A 19660-nucleotide genomic window follows, 5' to 3' on the forward strand; every position below is an offset into this window, starting at 1 on the left:
TTCTCTTATACTTGCCCTTGCAAGGCATGTTTTCAGTATTTAATTACTTATTAATTTACTATTTTTACATGTTTGTTTGCATTTGGGTTGTTTGTCAATCTGTGTGTAGGTTTTCACTATTGTATTACTTTGTTTGACTGTGAATGCCCACAAGAAAATGATTCTCTGGGTAGGATATGGTGAAATATACATACTTTGATAATAAATTTACTTTGAACTTAGATAAGCTCAGGAGGAGCACCGTGATGCAGGCGTTAGCATTACTGCTTCACGGCTCCAGAGAACCAGGTTTGGTCCTGATGTGGTCTTGCAGAGTTTAGATGCTTAGCGACTGGGGCTCCAGGTTCTCCTCACGTGCAGGGGATAAGCTGCTGGAAGTTAATTGGCATAAGATGACATAAGTTATCCCTAGTGAAGCCGAGTATTGGGACCTTGAGGTCCTTTTGTTCCTCTATACTCCTAAGAATCCTATCATTAACCCTGTACTTTGCCTTCAAGTTCAACCCTGCAAAGTGTATCATTCTGCACTTCTCCGGATTGTACTTCTCAGACCAGGTCTGCATTCCTTCAACATCCCATTGTAACTGATTGGTTGTTGGTCATTCTTTGTCTATACGTACTTCTGCATTGATTCTGTTGTACTTCTTTGTTCCGCTTTGAAGGCCTGCAAGGAAATGAACCTCATGGTAGTATATGGTGACATATGCCTATTTTGACAAAACATTTACTTTGACCTGGGGCAGCACAGTGGTGTAGTTAGCACAACACTTTGCAGCACAAGGCAACCTGTGTTCATTTCCTCCCACTGCCTGTAAGGAGTTTGTACATTCTCCTAGTGGCTGCGTGGGTTTCCTACGTGTGCTCCGGTTCCTTCCCACATACTGATTGGTGGATTAATTGGTCACTGTAAATTGTCCTGTGATTAGCTCGGATTGCTGGGCAGCGCAGCTCAATGGGCCGGAAGGGCCTTGTATCTCACTAAATAAATAAATAAACTTTGAACTGTTTACACTATATAATTATAACACCTACGTCTCTGAGCAATTAATCCTCCAAAACCTTCCTATTCCTAGTTAAAATCCCTGAAGTTGCTAACAGTATCCTGATCTCCAATTATCTCCAATTCAAGACAACTTTCCCAAAATAACTAAACGTAACATAGAAAACAAATACCATTAACTCTTTGATTTTCTTTTGTACACATAAACGTTGGCAAATGAATAAGGTTGTAATAATCTCTATGATGCTACATCAATTGTGTGATAAGACTTTTAAAGAGGTGTTACTCACTGGCAGCTCCTCCTCTGGACCCTATTGAACAAATAATTACCTTATATTAAGCAGGGCTGTGTAATTCTAATATGGTCTCACCATTTGAACATGTACCCTTGGGATTATAATTGGACAGTTTACTGCAGGGGAAACTCCTTTACAACCATTCAGATTCAATCACATCAATGTCTAACAACTCTTTATACTCTTGGAGAGTCACACTCTATTATTCAATATCCCCGGAGGATTCTGGCCTACTGACCTTCTTTGACCGAAAGGCAAAAAGCCTTGTGTCCCTACATTAACAAGCATCTGGTGGCTTCAAGAACACGCAATGAATATTCATTGTGCCTATTCAAGAGAAACAAGGGAGTGAGGAAGAGGCAGGTAGTGGTAGTTGGCGGGGTGGGGGTGTAACAGAGTGTGAAAAGAAGAGGGGGAAGTGGAAGGAAGGTGAGTAGGAGTAGGCTGTGGGGTAAAAACAGTAAGCAGCACTTGTGACAAGTAATGATAAAAATGACCTTTGAAGGGGGACCTTGTAATACAATTTAACCTGTAATGAGTCTCATGGGTTGCAGTGAGATGGTTACAGGAAGGCTACGGGGAGATGGAAGGGATAGTGTTGGTGGTGGTGGGCTATGCAAAGTTATGTGCTGTTCAGCCAGTCTGCATTATAGAAGTCAGCTATCCATCCTTATGCAGACTGCACTGATACCTGGCTCTGAGTATTGTTGAAAATTGATGAAATGTGATATAACGAAGAAGGAAAGCTATGTGTGCTGTAAATCTGAAATAATAACTGAAGTTGATGGAAACCTGGCATCTACTGAGGCTCTTTTGGTGAAAGCATTTCACGTTGTTATCATAAATGTCAAAATTCCAATTTAAGCATTATTTTGATAAAATTACACTTATATTTGCCCACATTATATAAAAATAAATGTACCTGACCTCTGGCTCGCTGGATGGTTTTTTTTTTGCTTTAGTAATCTCTAGAGACTGTTGCGTATGAAATCAGTAGTGTAGGAGATCAGCATTTTCTGAGATACCCAAACCACCCCATTTGGCACCAACAATCATTCCACAGTTAAAGCCACTTAGATCACATTTCTTCCCCATTCTGATGTTTGCACTTCATAACAACAGAACCTCTTGACCATGCTTGCATGCTTTTATGCATCGAGTTGCTGCCCACTTGATTGACTGCGTATTAATAAGCAGACAGATAGGTGTACTTAGTAAGGTAGCCACTGAGTACATATAACATTATTAATAGATTATTAAGGGATTGGACACACTAGAGGCAGGAAAAATGTTCCCGATGTTGGGGGAGTCCAGAACCAGAGGCCTCAGTCTAAGAATAAGGGGTAGGCCGTTTAGAACAGAGTTCAGGAAAAACTTATTCACCCAGAGAGCTGTGGATCTATGGAATGCTCTGCCTCAGAAGGCAGTGGGGGCCAATTCTCTGGATGCTTTCAAGAAAGAGTTAGATAGAGCTTAAAGATAGCGGAGTCAAGGGATATGGGGAGAAGGCAGGAACAGGGTACTGACTGTGGATGATCAGCCATGATCACATTGAATGGCGGTGCTGGCTTGAAGGGCCGAATGACCTACTATCCTGCTATTGTCCATTGTCTATTGAGTGTAAACCTCCAGCAAGACAAGTGGATAGTGTGATCCCTGATGCTAGTGAGCCTTCCTCTGGTGACCTTCTAAGAGTCACATGCATGTTGATAACTTTATACTGTACACAGGACCTTTCGGTCTACACCAGCTCACCAGTAAGGTAGTGGAGAAGAACTTCTCTGTTTGAGGATTACATTACCTTGTCTATACTGTTGTCAGTAAGCTTCCTAATAGGGCCATGCCAAGATAATTTTAATAAGCACCAAACCTGTGCTCTCTGTGCTGAATGTACTCAATGGATCTGTGCAGATAGAGAGTTTTACCTAGTATTTAAATAATAGCTGATGAGGGGGGTGGTTGATGGGGCCATATCAAAGACAAAATTGAATTTATTGTCATATGCCCAAGCACAGTAGAGGGGCAATAATATTTTCAGCAGCATCATATTCAGCAGTTAGCTTCATATAAACAAATAAAAATGTAAGTATAACACAGTATTTGCAAGAAAGAACACAATGAAAGTCCATTTTAGTGCAAAGTGATCAAAGTTGACATAGTGTTGCTAAATTCTCGTGATTAGGGTCATGCAAGATAGTTTAAGAACCCAATGGTATAAGGAAAGTAGGTATTGTTGAACCTGGTGGTGTAAGACTTCAATGCTCTGTACCTCTTGCCTGATGGCAGCTGTGAGAAAATGGTATGGTCCAGGAGGCAGTGTTGCCTTCTTGAGGCAGCAGTAGTTGTAGATAATTCCAATGGAGAGAACTTCACCTGATTTGTATATAACTCAGAATTACTTGACAGAGTAATCAACCACACAAAGTAGAAATGGGATAATTGACCAAACCCTTTCATGTTGATTTCTGATTGCCTTATTAACTGCAGACGGTATCTCATGCTTGGTAAGTTCCTGTATACATCATCCATTTTTTGTTTCAACCGGTCGTGTGTCAAAGGAAGACTCCATGAAATAGAGTGGAAGCCATAGTGCAATTATGGCATCATAGACCCATAGAATAACACAGCACAGATACAGGCCTCTCAGCTCAATGAGTCAATGTTGACCACAGAAAATCCATATCCCTCGAACCCCCATCCCTCCATGTACATATCTAAGTTCATTAAAAATAATCCTCTTGTACCAGCCTCATTCACTTCCTCTGCAGCTCATTCCATAGACTCATCACCCTCTGTGTGAAAAAGCTGCTCCTCAGCTCCTTTTCAAAATCTTTCCCCTCTCACCCTAAATGTACACCCCATACATGATCCCCATGATCTCCCCGACCATGAGGAAAATTCTGTAACCAACCACAATATCTGTGCGTATTCTGTAATTTTATGCATTTCTATAAGAATGCCCCTCATTTGGAGGAATAAAGACCCAGCCTGGCCAGTGTCTCTCCATAACTCAGGCCCTCTAGTCCTGATAACATCCTTATAAATCCAGTTGATAGAAAAATCGCATTGTCTATCATGGGGATAACATTAGCAAATTGTCTGCCCTTTATAAATTTGTCCCAGTATTCTAGCCATTAACAACAGTCATGAGTTATATTGTTACTGTGGCCCCAATTGAATTAATTCTGCAAAAATTTCATAAATGTGACCCAATACTCTTTGGCCTGAACTGCTAGGTCTGTTTCTCTTTCTACGAATGCTGTCTAAGCTGCTTCTTAGAAGTTTCCGAAGATTTGGCATGCCATCTAAAACTTTGACAAACTTCTATACATGTGTGGTGAAGAGTATATTGACTGGTTGCAACATGACCTGGTTTGGAAACACCAATGTCCTTGAATGGAAAAGCCTACAAAAAGAACTGGATACAGCCTGGTCCATTATGGGTAAAGCCTTCCCCACCAATGAGCACATCTACACGGAGTGCCGTTGTAGGAAAGGCCCATCCATCATCAAGGACCACCATCATCCAGGTCGTGCTCTCTTCTTGCAGCTGCCATCAGGAAAGCACTACAGAAGCCTCAGGATCCAAACCATCAGGTTATAGAACAGATATTACTCCTCAACCGTCGGGCTCTTTAACCAGAGGGAATAACTTCACTTAACTCCACTTGCCCCATCTCTTAACTGACTCCATGGGACTCTTCATCCCATGTTTTCAATATTTATTGCTTATTTATTTATTCTTTATTATTATTCATCTTTTCTTTCTTTTCGTATTTGCAAAGTTTGTTGCCTTTTCGCACTTTGGTTGTTTGCCCAACCTGTTGGGTATGGTCTTTCATTGATTCTATTGAGCTGCATGTATTTACTGTGATTGCCCACAAGAAAACTAACCTCAGGGTAGTTTACAGCAACATATATGTACTTTGATAATAAATTTACTTCGAACTTTGATTGTTTCCAGCATTTTCTGATTTTGTTGCACGTACCTTTACAAGTCTGTTATGTGTAGCTGTGAGGCGTGGATGTTCCTAAAAAATTCAATTGCTCAGTTCAGTAAAATGATGATCCAGTATCCTTGGGACCTTGGCAGTGTCAGACCAGCAGATGTTCCAGATTATTGGATATCAGTGCTGCTAATACCCAGATGCACATTCATTTAACATTTCTAACATGATACTGAGCATTATAATAGACTTTCTAGTGAGCCCAGTGAGTTAAAAGGAAAAGGGAAATACATGAGCTCTCTGGATCCTGGCTCTAACTATAAACCCGCCCTTATTCCTGACATTTGGCATTCGGGATTTAACTTCAGCTCTAATTGCCCACATCACTTACACTTATGACCACCCATTCTCATTGCATTTCAATGAGTAAGTCAAATGCCGGATCATCAGCATTAGTAAAATTGAGACCATCAGAGTTTGACCCTAGTTCAGTCCCTCAGGCTACTTCCACTCTACACCGGAAAATCCTTAACTGCAGCTTTTTCTCTTCGTTTTTACCCTCCATCCACACTAAAACGGCGTTTTTGTCCCCCAAAAGCAGAGCTTTTCAGAAATGCCTTCCAGGGTGGGTATTTTTGAAAATGCTGCTCGGGCAGATCAGTGTGGGTGGGGTAACCAGAGACTTCTGAAAATGCTTTCAGACGGCAGCACACTATTTCATTGTTTTCTTGAACACAACCTAATAATTTCAGAACAGACGGCAACAAGACTGAAGCCAGAAGAGTTAGAAATGTACTCACCAAAAACTTTGACCCATAACTTACTGAATAAATAAGTATACTCACTTTGCCCTGTTTTCTGTCCTTGCTCATATGAAGGTGGTTTACCTATTTATTCAAGTACTTCTCTGACAATAGATGTGTAACAGCCTAATGTAACATTGTATGTAAATACAAGATAACACTGATGCAGACATGATTTACACATTCAACAATGTGCTTTATTAATGCAACAGAGTTAGTCAGTTTTTCAATGTTCGTCGTCAGCCGGGTCAAGCTGTCCGTGAACTCCCTGTCAGTTGCCCCCGTACACTCCAGTATTTGTTTCTTTTTAACTTTTAACTTCTCCTGCGTGAAAGCCAACAGCTGTCCGTCGTTTTAAGTTTTTCTAGTCTGTAACTACACAAACGCGCACTTTTACGGTGAGATTCGACACCAAACATGTTGCTTGTTTCGGTAGACGTGTCCTGTGCATGCACAGTAGGAGGAAATTTGCCAAAATCTCTGTTTCGATGTAGATAGAGATATTTTCAAAAACGCAGTGTTTTTACGTGAAACCCGCATTTTCAAAATTATCCAGTCTAGTGTGGATGTAGTCTCAGTAGAACATTATACTTCAGTCAAGTGATCGCACTATTACTCTTCCTACTATTATTATTACTACTACTACAATTACTACTACTAGAATTATTGCTATGACTACAATTACTACTCCTGTTACTACTATTACTATTACTGCTACTATTACTACTACTACTACGACTACTACTAACCCTATTTCTCAGACATCTGTTCTTTTTCATTATGTTTTATAATCTTACTTTAATAAAAAACACAAATAAAATCTTGGTACATTTACTTTCAAATGTTGCTGTACATCAGATAGGTTAAAATGTCAGCACAACATCGTGGCTTTTGCCATTGCTGTAATGTTCCATGATCATATTCCATTCCAAGCCTCAGTGAGATCTTTTGAAATCATCCACTCCATTGAGCTTGTATGTCGTCCCTGTGATCATGTGGCCTTCTGCTGGATTCTCCAGCTTCCTTCTACATCCCAAAGACAGTGTGTATTTGGGGTGCAAGGGGGAGGGGAGATCACAGGAGCTGTTACTGTGTTGTACCTCTCTGTGATTCACATGAGCCCACAGGACGTAGATATCACTGACAACGTCAGCATTTATTATCACCATCATCATAATTATGCGCCGTGTAGAATGATATAGGTGATCATGGCTTCATGACCATGATTGGTCCTGGCAGATTTTTCTACAGAATTAGTTTACCATTGCCTTCTGGGTAGTGTCTTTACAAGATGGGTAACCCCAGCCATTATCAATACCCTTCAGAGATCGTCTCCCTGACGTCAGTGGTCGCACAATTGAACTTGTGATATGCACCAGCTGCTCACATAATCATCCACCACCTCCTTCCATGGATTCACCTGACCCTGATTGGGGGGCTAAGCAGGTGCTACACCTTGCCCAAGGGTGACCTGAGGCTAACGGAGAGAAGGAGCACCTCACACCTCCTTTGGTAGAGATCACATCTCCACCCTGCCAACTACAGCATTTGTTACTTACTGCCTATTAAGCACTTGTACTTAGGGCAGCAATGAAGGTCCTTCATCCCTGGCGTTAGTACATTCCTTGGTTTGTCAGTCAGGAAAGTCCCGGGTGGAGACTCAGGAATATTGCCTCACTCAGACTCTTCATTGCTGTTTCCATAACAATTTTTTTTAAACGAGTCAGGGTTGATAGCCCTGAGCTGAACCCTGAACCTGGAGGACCAGTGGATCTCTCTCAGTGTATCCTTTACCCTTTGACCTGACTGGCATGACTGACCTTACCAAGAGCCGAAGCATTAAGCCCTGAATCCAGCCAATGTAGCTCTCTGGGTCACTGAGGCATGCAAGCCTCCAAACCACGGAAAGGTATGGTCCTCTTGAAGGACCCAAAGCATTCAACATCCTTCTTAATTTCTCTTGACTTGAATGGCCTGCTCTTCCATTTCAGGAAAGGTTAAATTTCAGCTGCATTGCTGTGGTTCTATGCCATTCAACATTAAAGAAGACGTCTTCCTCATAATCTACCTAATCTTAGCCCTTGCTCTGTAACTGTAACACCATATTCTGCATCGTCTTATTTCTTTTCTCTTGTATCACCTCAATGAACTTGTGTTTTGAAATGGTCTGTATGGATGGCTTGCAAAAATAAGTTCTTCACTGTGTCTTGGTACATGTGACAACGCTGACACAGGAAGGTATATTTCTCATCCCTAACGTGAACAAGATGGGCTTTTCAGGACTCTCCAGTAAGTTTGTAGTTAGTCACCATTTCCAATACAATAACAGATTTTCTTTAATTAATTGAATTGAACCTTCTGTGTCTGGCGCTCACTATACAGCTGACTCTTAATTGCCCCTGGATTAGCAAACCTCTTAATTGAAAATGCTTCGTTCAAGGAGCACTGCTTTGTAGGAATTGCAGTAACAGCAGGTGCAAAATTAAGATTGGGGAAGAGTGCCTCTGTCCATGTGTAAGCAATTACTGTACCTCATTTGATTTCACTTTATACGATGCATTGTTGTTAGGCATGACATTGATAGAAGTGATTTGGCATAGCTGGTTTTGAGGTTTATTAAATACATAAAGCATAAACAATTGTGTGAAGATCAGGAAATGTTGGAGACTGATCCCATAGGCACCACAGTGGTAAGCCTGACTCTACTGCAGCTCGGTGCATTCTGAGGTTCAGCATCAAATCCTTCAGAGTTCGCACATTTATTTGTTTTTATTTAGATACAACATGGAATAGGTCCTTCCAACTCTTCGAGCCACGCCGCCCAGCGATCCCCTGATTTAATCCTTACATACTGTTCGGGTCAAATTTGACCTGTTTTGACATTTGACTGCAGTGAAAACACCCTAAATGCCATTTTTTTAGCTGAAATTTGATGACTTTTCCTACAGTGACCCAAAATGCGCAAAAATGAAAATATTTAAAAATGTTATACTTTTGTACAGGTGCTACAAATTTTTGTACATTGAGGCTGAGCCGAGTCAAGCTTGACCCGTATCTATTGAAATGGATTTGAGATCTCTGAAACATTAATTAAGGATTAATCACTCATTTATTAATGCCAATAGGCTATTATACATTCTAAATAGATCTGTGGTTCAAACTTTGGTATAGACAATTGTTATGAGAGGATTCTTGGGCTGGGTCAAAACTGACCTGGACCATACTGTGAAGGTATAGAATATGAACAGGTTGCCTGGGTTAACACTAGCCTAATCAAGGGGCAATTTACAATGACCAATTAACCAGTCCGCCTTTGGACTGTGGGAGGAAACCAGAGCACCGGGAGGAAACCCACACGGTCACGGGAAAATCGTACAGACTCCTTAAGGGGAATTGAATCCCGTTCGCCTGTACTGTAAAGCGTCGTGCAAACCAACATGCTCCCGTGCCACCCTCCTCATGTACCACGTGGGTTTCCTCTGGGTACTCTGGTTTACTCCCGCAGTCCAGAGATGTACTGTAGGTTAGTTGGTTATTGTAAATTGTAAATTAGGCAAGGGTTAAATAGGTGGCTTGCTGGGATGTGCAGCTCATTGGACCGAAAGGACCTATTCTTTGGCGTATTGCTAAATAAATAAATCTTGTTGAGAATCAGAATCAAACTATGATTTATTATCACTGACATAAATCACAAAATTTGTTGTCTGTTGCTTTGTGGCAGCAGTACAGCGCACGACATAAAATAATTACTGCAAGTTATCAAAAACAAAATAAGAAGAATCGCCAGGTCGTGCTCGTGGTTTAGTAGACCATTTGGAAATTTGACTGCAGAGGGAAGGAAGCTGAGTGAAACCTATTGCCTAGAAGTCCTCATTTGAGTTTGACAAGTGATGCAAACTAACCTGGAAATGCCGGTTATTCATTCCAAATAAAAACGGCACTGGAGGAAAAAAACTGCCTGCGTTTGACCTGTCTCTCCCTCTCCTCGTGCTATCACCATCCGGCAGGAGGAGCTGAAAACTTGGGTCCCCGGCCACCACGTTCAGGAAGAACTATCCTGTGGACGGCTTCACTTGCCTCAGTGCCGAGCTGACTGTACAGCCCGTGCACTCACATTGGGGGGCTCCAAAGCTCGTGTTGTACGCAGTATTTATTTGCATGTTTTAATTATTTGCACGATTTGTCTTCTTTTGCAAATTGGCTTTTTTGTGGATTCAACTATATTTCTTTGTTTCCTGGTGGGTGTCTGCGAGAAAATGAGTCAAAGTGTTGTATATGGATAAACTTGGGCTGATTTCTCAGGAGTGGAGGATGCTGATGGGAGATTTGATAGAGGTTTATAAGATTATGAGAGATAGAGAAGACGGGGAGTATTTGTTTCCCAGGGTTGAAATGTCTAATACCAGAGGGCATGCATTGAAGGTGAAAGGAGGTAAGTTCAAAGGGGATGTGAGGGGCTAGTTTTTTTTACTCACAGAGTTGTGGTTGTCTGGAATGTTCTACCTGGTATGGTGGTAGAGGCAAGTATATTGGAGGCTTTTAAGAGACAATAACATAGGCACATGGATGTAAGGAAGATGGAAGGATATGGATATAGTGTAGTGAAGCGAAGGATTAGTGTTTGGGTGTTTTTGATTTGCCTTTTCGCTGATGCGGCACAACATTGTGGGCCGAAAGGCTTGTCTTGCACTCTACTCTTCAATGTTCTATGTTCTAATAAATTTACTTTGAACTTTGAACATTGAAAAAGAGAATTCTCTCATTGAATTTCTAGGCAGTCTTTTTTACACCATGAATGCGGTCTGGGAATTGACAGAGTGCCCGGACAAACATAGGTTCTTTATTTTAATGCGCGTAGTGTATGTTTTAAGGGGTGACCGTATTTGTTTCCAGAGTGTGATATTCTAAGGTGTTCCGGGCTCCTCCAGTCCACGCAGCCTGCGCTGATGTTTTCTTACTGAATTAGCACATGAATAGAGGAGGTGTGCTTTTCAAAGCAAGGCCCATGTCGGAGCCCATTTGAACAGCTCTACTGTCCACTCAAGCAAACAATTTGGCCACCAAATTGACATAATTATAGAGAACAGTGGAAGAAAAGAACCTCCCCTCAGTGGTACAATTTGCTGAGTGGGCCGAGGCAGACCCTGCTGTGAGATTTGAGGCCTTTATTCAATTCAGCGCCACATAGTCATTAAAACTCTGGTGCACTCTCAATAGCCATAAGCACGAGAACCGAGTCCTCTAATCTGATTATAGTTTAGAGAAATCTTCAGAGGGTCTGATGGTTTCACACACCAGAGGTTTGTTTTAACTGCACGGGTATATGATCTAAGTAGGCTGTCTCAATTTAAGGAGCACTGTGGCAGGCCATTCACGATGAGTCAGATTTGGGCCCACCTGCTCTGTCCATTAACTGAAGGATTAAGTGGTACAGCTCTCGGCCGTTTTAATACCAGCCTTAAAACTGACGTCTTTCCGTGAGAATCCATTGACCTATTTTTCTGCTTTTTTTCTGAAAGCTAAAGATCAGATGGATTAGCCTGAAGGGCAGGGCCCAGGACACTTGAACATCATTCTCCACATTGGTTCCCTCCCTCCCACCACCCCGCCTCCTCCCCCCCCCATCCTCAACACTTGCCCCTCACCTCTCCCGCTACTATGGGAACTTGTTCACTCAGGGTTGTCTCAGTCAATTTCACCTTCTCCTCCTGACCAATTTGTCAGCCTAATCCTTGCAGCCTGTTGTAGACTGCTCCTCTTCTGGACATCACAATGGGTAGTGCTCCCTCTTCTTTTGTCATTCACAGACGCTGCCTTGCTTTTGTCTCAGCCTCCGCGGCCACGCTGTATAGAAATGAGCAAGGCAAGAAAGCTAATGAAATATGTGAGGTGTCTCCCAGCGGCCTTGTCTTTCCAATAAAACAGTGGTTTGCGACCTTGTTAAACCAGTGAGAGTCATTTGACCCCTTGACCTTTGACCACGGGACACCGTGGGGATCTGCAGCCGAGTAAATGGGAAGTAAAGTAAATGCAGTTTATGTAATGACACTGCCAGACAACCAGAGGTAATTAATCACGGCAGAAAATCCAGAAAAAAATAACGTTTGGCAAAACTGACTTAAAAAAAAGTATCCAACGAAACATTCAAGGATTTTTATAGATTTGCAAATGTTGACATGGGGAGGAAAATGAATTGCAAGTCAAACTTGTGTTAAAATGCAAAACCCAATGATCTGCTCTTATTTAAATGATCAGTTTATTTAGTTAATTGATTGATTAATTTTATTGAGGTACAGCGTGTAATAGGCCCTTCTGGTCCTTTGAGCCATGCTGCCCAGCATTCCCACGGTTTGACCCTAGTCTAATCATGGGACAATTTACAATGACCTATTAACCAGTACATCTTAGGACAGTGGGAGGAAACCAGGGTACCTGGAGAAAACACTCACAGCCACGGGGAGAACATGCAAACTCCTTACAGGCAGTGACGGGAATTGAACCTGGGTCCCACGTGTACTGTAAAGCGTTGTGCTAACCACTACGCTACTGTGCCACCCCAATTCTGATTTCTGTGTAACTCAACCATGAAGAGAAACAGCACAGTCTGAAAATATGACTGTATAATATCTTGTGATAGAATCACATTTTCCTATCAATTATTTCCATTTATATAACATCTTGATCTCAAATTGTTTCAGGGGACTGGACCAATCAAAAATCACTGACAGAATTGTTTAAGGTGACATTATTGCAAGAAGCTGAAAGCTTGGTCAATGTGGTAGATATTGAGGAAAGTTTTTCAGAGAAGTCAAGAGATTTGGGAAGTGAATTCCAAACACTTGGATGGCAGTGATGGCCGAATTAAAGTGGCTGGCATGGTAGCAACATTTTGCAGTACCCCTGTTCAATTCCCACCACTGTCTGTAAGGAATTTGTACGTTCTCCCTGTGACCACGTGGGTTTCCTCCGGGTGCTCCGGTTTCCTCTCCCATAAGGTTGGTAAGGGTTAGGAAGTTAATTGGTCAGTTGGGTGTGATCGGGCTGAGCAGGCTCATTGAGCTGGAAGAGCCTATTAGTATGCTGTATAAATTTAAAAAATAAAAATAAATAAATCAGGACTTCCAGCCCAACTGAAATAGAGGAGTGAAGCTGTCTCTGATGTTCAGAGACTGAGGAAGTTACAGATCAAGGGACTGCCTTAAACTTGGAGTTGAAAACAGATAATGCAAGTATTAGATTTAAAGTATTGTATAACCAGGTAAAGCATAGAAAGAGGTAGTGTTAGTGAAAGGCCTGCACGGACATGGTAGATGGAAAGACCTGTTTCTGTGCTGAGCAATTCTCTGTCACTTTGACTTAACCGGAAGACAATATACAGTAAGCAAACATGTATCACGGAGAAAGGGGACAGTGCCATTTATGACACACAGCAGTTTCAAACTTACTCAAGTCTACAGCAAGGAATGGTCTCCAAGCATATATTGTTTGGGTCCATATTTAAAGAAGGACTGGAGAGACTGGTGCTGGAGAAAATCCAGTCTCCTGGAGGTTCACAAGAATGATCCCAGGAATGAAAGGCCTAACATGGGAGGAGGGTTTAATGTTTCAGGGCCTGTACTCCACGGGTAACCCTATGTAATTTCTAAAGTAAGGACATGTTAGGCACAGCTTTGTGGGCCAAAGGGCCTGTATTATGCTGTAGGTTTTCTATGTTTCTATGAGTTCAGAAAGGTAATGGGAGATCTCTTTGAATCCTAATGATTGCTGAAAGGCCTAGGGAGTGTGGACATGGAGAGGATACTTCCATTCGTATGAGAGTCTAGTTTCCAAGACTACAGCGTGCTCCTTTAGAACTGAGATTAGGAGGAATTTCTTCAGCCAGAGGGTAATCTGAAAGCAAGAGAATGTTGAGAGGGAAAATTAATCAGCCATGATCAAATGGTGGAGCAGACTTGATGGGCCAAATGGACTAATTCTGCACTGACATCTTATGGTCTAATGAACCTGTAAAATTTGTGGCGACAGCACCTTCTCCACAATCACCATCAGCACAGGTGCAACACAAGGCTGTATGCTTAGACCCCCGCTCTACTCGCTTTGTACATATGACTGTGAGGCTAAGTACAGCTCCAATGCCGTAAGTTTGCTGACAATACCACTGCTGTGGGCCAAATCAAAGGTGGTGATGAATCAGCATGTAGGAGGGAGACTGAGAATCTGGCTCATTGGTGCAATAACAATAATGGGCAATGACACTTAATCTCAGCAAGGCCAACGAGTTGATTATTGACCAAAGGAGGAGGCCCATGAACCAGTCGTCATCAGGGGATCCTTGGCTCTTTGGCGTTATAATTTCAGAGGATTTGTCCAGGGTCCAGCATGCAACTGCAATTACAAAGAAGGCACAGCAGCACCATTACTTTCTTAGAAGTTTGCACAGATTTGGCACGCCAACTAAAACTTTGGCAAGCTTCTATAGATGTACAGTGGAAAATATACGGACTGGTTGTATCATGGTCTGGTATGGAAGCATCAATGCCATTGCATACCAAGCAGCATCTATGGAAAAGTGTAAACAGTTGACTTTTAGGGCTGACATCCTAATGAAGGGCCTCAGCCCGAAACCTTGACTGTTCATTATCTTCCTTTGACCTGCCTGGCCTGCTGAGTTCCTTTAGAATTTTGTGTGCGTTGCTTTGGGTTTGGAGCATCTGCAGATTTTCTTGTGTTTATGGATGTGGTCTATCACAGGTAAACCACTCCCCACCATTGAGGACAATTGCAAGGAGCGCTGTGGCAGGAAAGCAGTGGTACAGAGATCTACCCCTTAATAATGATGATCAGAGAGGCACAGAGAGGATCTGTAATTACTGGCAAATACCTTTATTATCTCAACTAAAAAGCACATGGTTTCACAAACTAACCACCTGTGTGCTCACTCACTAGGATTTTCTGACCCTCCATGAAGAGAAAAGGTATTACCTGGGAAAGGAGTCTCTGCTGGCCAGGCATTCCATGCGGTCCCACTCCAATCTCCACTTGTCAGTGAGGTCCCCCACATCCACGATTGTGGTCTCTGGTGATTGGAGAGTTATTGCTCTCTCGTATTTGAATCGCCTGACTGTTATAGTGTTCCTCATCCATTCAAATGATACATTTTCATTTTGTTGGGTCAAGGCCACCTAACCTACCTGGGTCACCTTCTTATTGGCTCTGAAACAGGGTTACAACCAGCATTGTTCTATGGCTTCTGCCCTCAGCCCCACGTCTTAGTTCTTTTCAACCCTGACTGGTACAAAACTAGGTGACCCAGACACTGAGTCTAACCAGATTACAGATTACTTCTCCGACAAGCCTGCCACTTTACATAATAAATAGTTACTTCTCGGAGAATAGTCTCATGTTTAGCAGGCTATTAGCTGAATCTCCTTGTATCTATATTCAATTGCCCTGATTAGATCATCCCAAAGCAAGAATCCGTTCACAAAATGGGGGGCTGCAAGGACAGCCTCACAAAATGGCCATCTCTATCTCTTTCAAGCACATGGCGGGAACAAAGACAATTGGTTTGTCTACTTCCACTGTCTTTGATTCATTCAAATTCACTGATCTATAGACTGTAGTTCTTTATAGCCAACAGCAGCATCCATCATCAAGGACCCCCACCATCCAGGCTCCTTTCTCACTGCTGCCATCACAGAGGAGGTACAGGAGCCTTTGTTCTCACACTACCAGGTTCAGGAACAGTTATTACCCCTCTTGAGCCAAAGGGAATAACTTTTTTCACCTCAAGAATAAACTGATTCAACAACCTATGGACTTACTTTTTAAGGTCTACAGTTTTGTTCTCGATATTTATTGATTATTTCTTAATTTATTTTTCTTTCTTTCTTTTTGTATTTGCACAGTCTGTTGCCTTTTACATATTGGTTGTGTGTCCGTCTCTGTTGTGTGTGGTTTTGCATAGATTCTATTGTGTACTTTATATTTATAATGAACACCCACAAGAAAATAAATGTCAGGGTAACATATGGTAGCATATATGATAATAAATTTACTTTGAACCTAGGTTCTCTTGAGTTTGGAAGAATGATTGTATCTTCTCAAAACTCTAAGGTTCATATGGTTTGACAAAGTAGATGCAGTGAAGTTTTCAATTAAGAGAAAATCTGCAGACACTGGAAATCCCAGCAAGATGCACAAGATGCTGGAGGAACTCGGCAGGCCAGGTAGCATCTATGGAAAAAAGTACAGTCGACATTTCGGTTCGAAACATTGACTGTACCAGTCCTTCCAAAGGATTCCGGCTTGAAATGTTAACTGTACTTTTTTCCAAACAAGCTGCCTGGCCTGCTGAGTTCCTCCAACACATCTTGTGTGTGCTGTAGTGATGTTTCCCATGCCTGCGCTATCCAGAACAGGAAGTAATGTCTTAAATTCAGGGGTTGGCCACTTAGGACTTTGTATTTCTTTAACCACAGTGTAGAGAGTTTTGGAATTACAAGATAATGGTAACTTGGTTCCAGAATGAGAGATTGATAAACTGTTGAGAAGAAAGGAATCAAGGAGTGTGGAGTTACTATGGAAAAGTAGCATTTATGTAGGAGATCACCAATGATCGTATTAAATGGCAGGAGTGGCATCAGAAGCCAAATGGCCTACTCCTGCTTCTTTCTGTTAAGTTCAGATTGAGTCATAGAGCTACACAGCTTGATAACAGGCCCTTTGGCCCAATGCGTACTTGCCAACTGAATTCTTTGAGTCCCTTTTATCTATGTTTGACCTATATCCCTCTGAACCAGGGGCTCCCAGCCTTGTTTATGCCATGGACCCCTACCATTTACCGCGAGGTCTGTGGACTCCAGGTTGGGAACCCTGCCCCAAACCTTTCCTATCCATGCACATATTTAAATTTCATTTCAGCATTGTAATTGTACCTCCTCTGGTGCCTCATTCCATATACTCACTGGCCTCTGTGTGAAAGAGTTGCCTCTCAGGAATTTTGTAAGTCATTCACCTCTCACTTTATACCTATGTCCTCTAGTTTTGGATTCCCTCACCCTGGGGAAAAGACTGTGGCTATTTGCCTCCTCCTCCAGAGGACCATATAATATGCTATACAATATATTATGTACCATAATACATATTACATATATACAGTTTATATATAATACACACATATGTATATGTAGGTGGCCACATTATTAGGGACAGGAGTGGAACCCTTCTGTAGCCCAACAACTTCTAGGTTCAATGTGCTGTGCATTCAGAGATGCTGTTCTGTACACCATTGTTGTAACATTCATTTTTGCTTTCCTATCAGCTTGAACCAGTCTGACCAATCTTCTCTAACCTCTCTCATTTTCAGGGGTGTTTTGCCCACAGAACTACCACTCACTGGATCCTTTTTGTTTGATTTGTTTTGGACCATTCTCAGTGACCTCCAGAGACTGTTGTGCATGAAAACCCAAGGAGATCAGTAGTTTCCGAGATACTCAAACTACCCCATCTTAGATCGCATCTCTTCCCCTTTCTGATGTTTGGTCTGAACTGAACTCCTTGACCATGTCTGCATGCTTTAAGGCACTGAGTTGCTGCCACATGATTGGATCTTCCCATCACCATGATCTCCCATATTCACCTCCATTTCTCTGTTTCAGTTCATTCATCCATTCCATGTTGTCTACAGCAACACTCCCGATTAGCTTTCCCTTTACTACCCCTTCACTTTCTGGTTTCCAAGTCTCACCGTGAGCTCAACTGTTGCTTTCTTTGGTATCACCTTCATCCCATGATCTGCACTTCCCCCAACATGACCCCTTTTTGTCACTTCATCATCAGCAACTATATCTCCAGTTGATGAAGGGTCTCAAACCAAAAGATTGACTGTTTATTCTTCTCCATAGATGTTGCCTGACCTACTGAGTTCCTCCAGTATTTTGTGTGCATTGCTCTGTTATCTTCAGCTGGCAGGGCCCTAAGGAACACCTTCTGTCCACTTTATTTTGCTCCTTGAAGACACTCCTTAACAGTTAGTCACCTCCTCCAAGAGGACCACAATCTTGTTGTGAGTTGGTGGCTTCTGTGCCTCGATGACCCAGAGAGGTATGTAGGCTGGATGCTTTGGGATTTGGTAGGGTCACCCATCCAAACAGATCAAAGGGTAGAGGCCAGACTAAGAGTGGTCTACCAGTCCTCCAGGTTCGGGGAACCAGCTCAGGGCTGACCACCCTGAATGGCAAAACAAAATTGTTACGGAAACAGCAATGACGAATCCTTCAACATCCGAGTGTGACGGTACTCCTGAGTCTCCACCCGGGACTTGCATGACTGACAGTGGTGAAAACCGAGAGGAAGCTACTGATGCAATAAAGGAAGCCCTGAACACACCAGAGAAAGAGGACCTTCATTGCTGCCTTAAACAACAGCAGCAGAATGGGCAGAGTTCAAGGATGTATAGAGGCTTGATGTGTGAGGGTAACAGCATCCACATGAAAGACTGGAGGTGACTGCTTACAATAGAATAAGTTCACTCAGCCAGCTGCATCATGGGCATTAGCCTCCCCAATATCGAGGGCATCTTCAAAAGGCAACTCCTCAAGAAGGTGACATTTATTATTAGGGGTCCTCACCGCCCAGGACATGCCCTTTTCTCATTGCTACCATCAGGAAGGTGGTACGGGAGCCTGAAGGCACACACTCAATGATTCAGGAACAGCTTCTTCCCCTCAGCAGCAGATCTCTGAACAGTCTATCAATCCATGAACACTATCTTACTATTTTGCTCTTGCTTTGCGCAATTTATTTATTGATTAATTGATTAATTTAATGCTTCTTATTGCAACTTACAGTACTTTATATATGTATTGCACTGTACTGATGCCACAAAACAATAATATGTCAGTGATAATAAACCTGATTTTGATTCTGATTCCAACTAAACCTCTGGATGGAAAAGAACAAGTGGAAAATGTCATCTTAACCATAGTGTTGGTAGACGAAAAAATACTGAGTACTGTTTAAATAGTGAGAAATTGAGAAAAGTTAATATTGAGTGTGGACTTCAAAAGGGGTAAGATTAGGGAACACACACCAGCCCTCTTCAAGGGATCAGAAGAGGAAAGGGTGAGCAATTTCACATTTTTGGATGCCAACAAATTTGAGGATCTATGCTGGGCCCAACGTATCAATTAAATTATGAACGAGGCACAACAGTGGCTATATTTCATTAGGAGTTTGAGGAGATTTGGTAAGTCACCAAAGAAACTGATAAATTTCTACAGAGAGCATTTCTAACCAGCTGCATCACCGCCTGGTATGGGGGGTGGGGGTTTGGAGATGCATGCACTGCACAGGATCAAAATAAGCTGCAGAAACTTGTGAAATCAATCAGCTACATCGTGAGCACTAGCCTCCTTAGCATCCAGGACATCTTCAAGGAGTGATACTTCAAAATCACATGTTCGTCATTCAGGATCACCAAGGGCATGCACTGTTCTCATTGCTACCATCAAGAAGGAAGTACAGAAGCCTGAAGGCACTCACTCAATGATTCAGGAACAGCTTCTTCCCCCTTTGCCATCTGATTTCTGAATGGACATTGAACCCACCAAC

The sequence above is a fragment of the Hypanus sabinus genome, chromosome 28 (assembly GCF_030144855.1).
Source record: "Hypanus sabinus isolate sHypSab1 chromosome 28, sHypSab1.hap1, whole genome shotgun sequence".
In the NCBI taxonomy this organism is placed as follows: domain Eukaryota; kingdom Metazoa; phylum Chordata; class Chondrichthyes; order Myliobatiformes; family Dasyatidae; genus Hypanus; species Hypanus sabinus.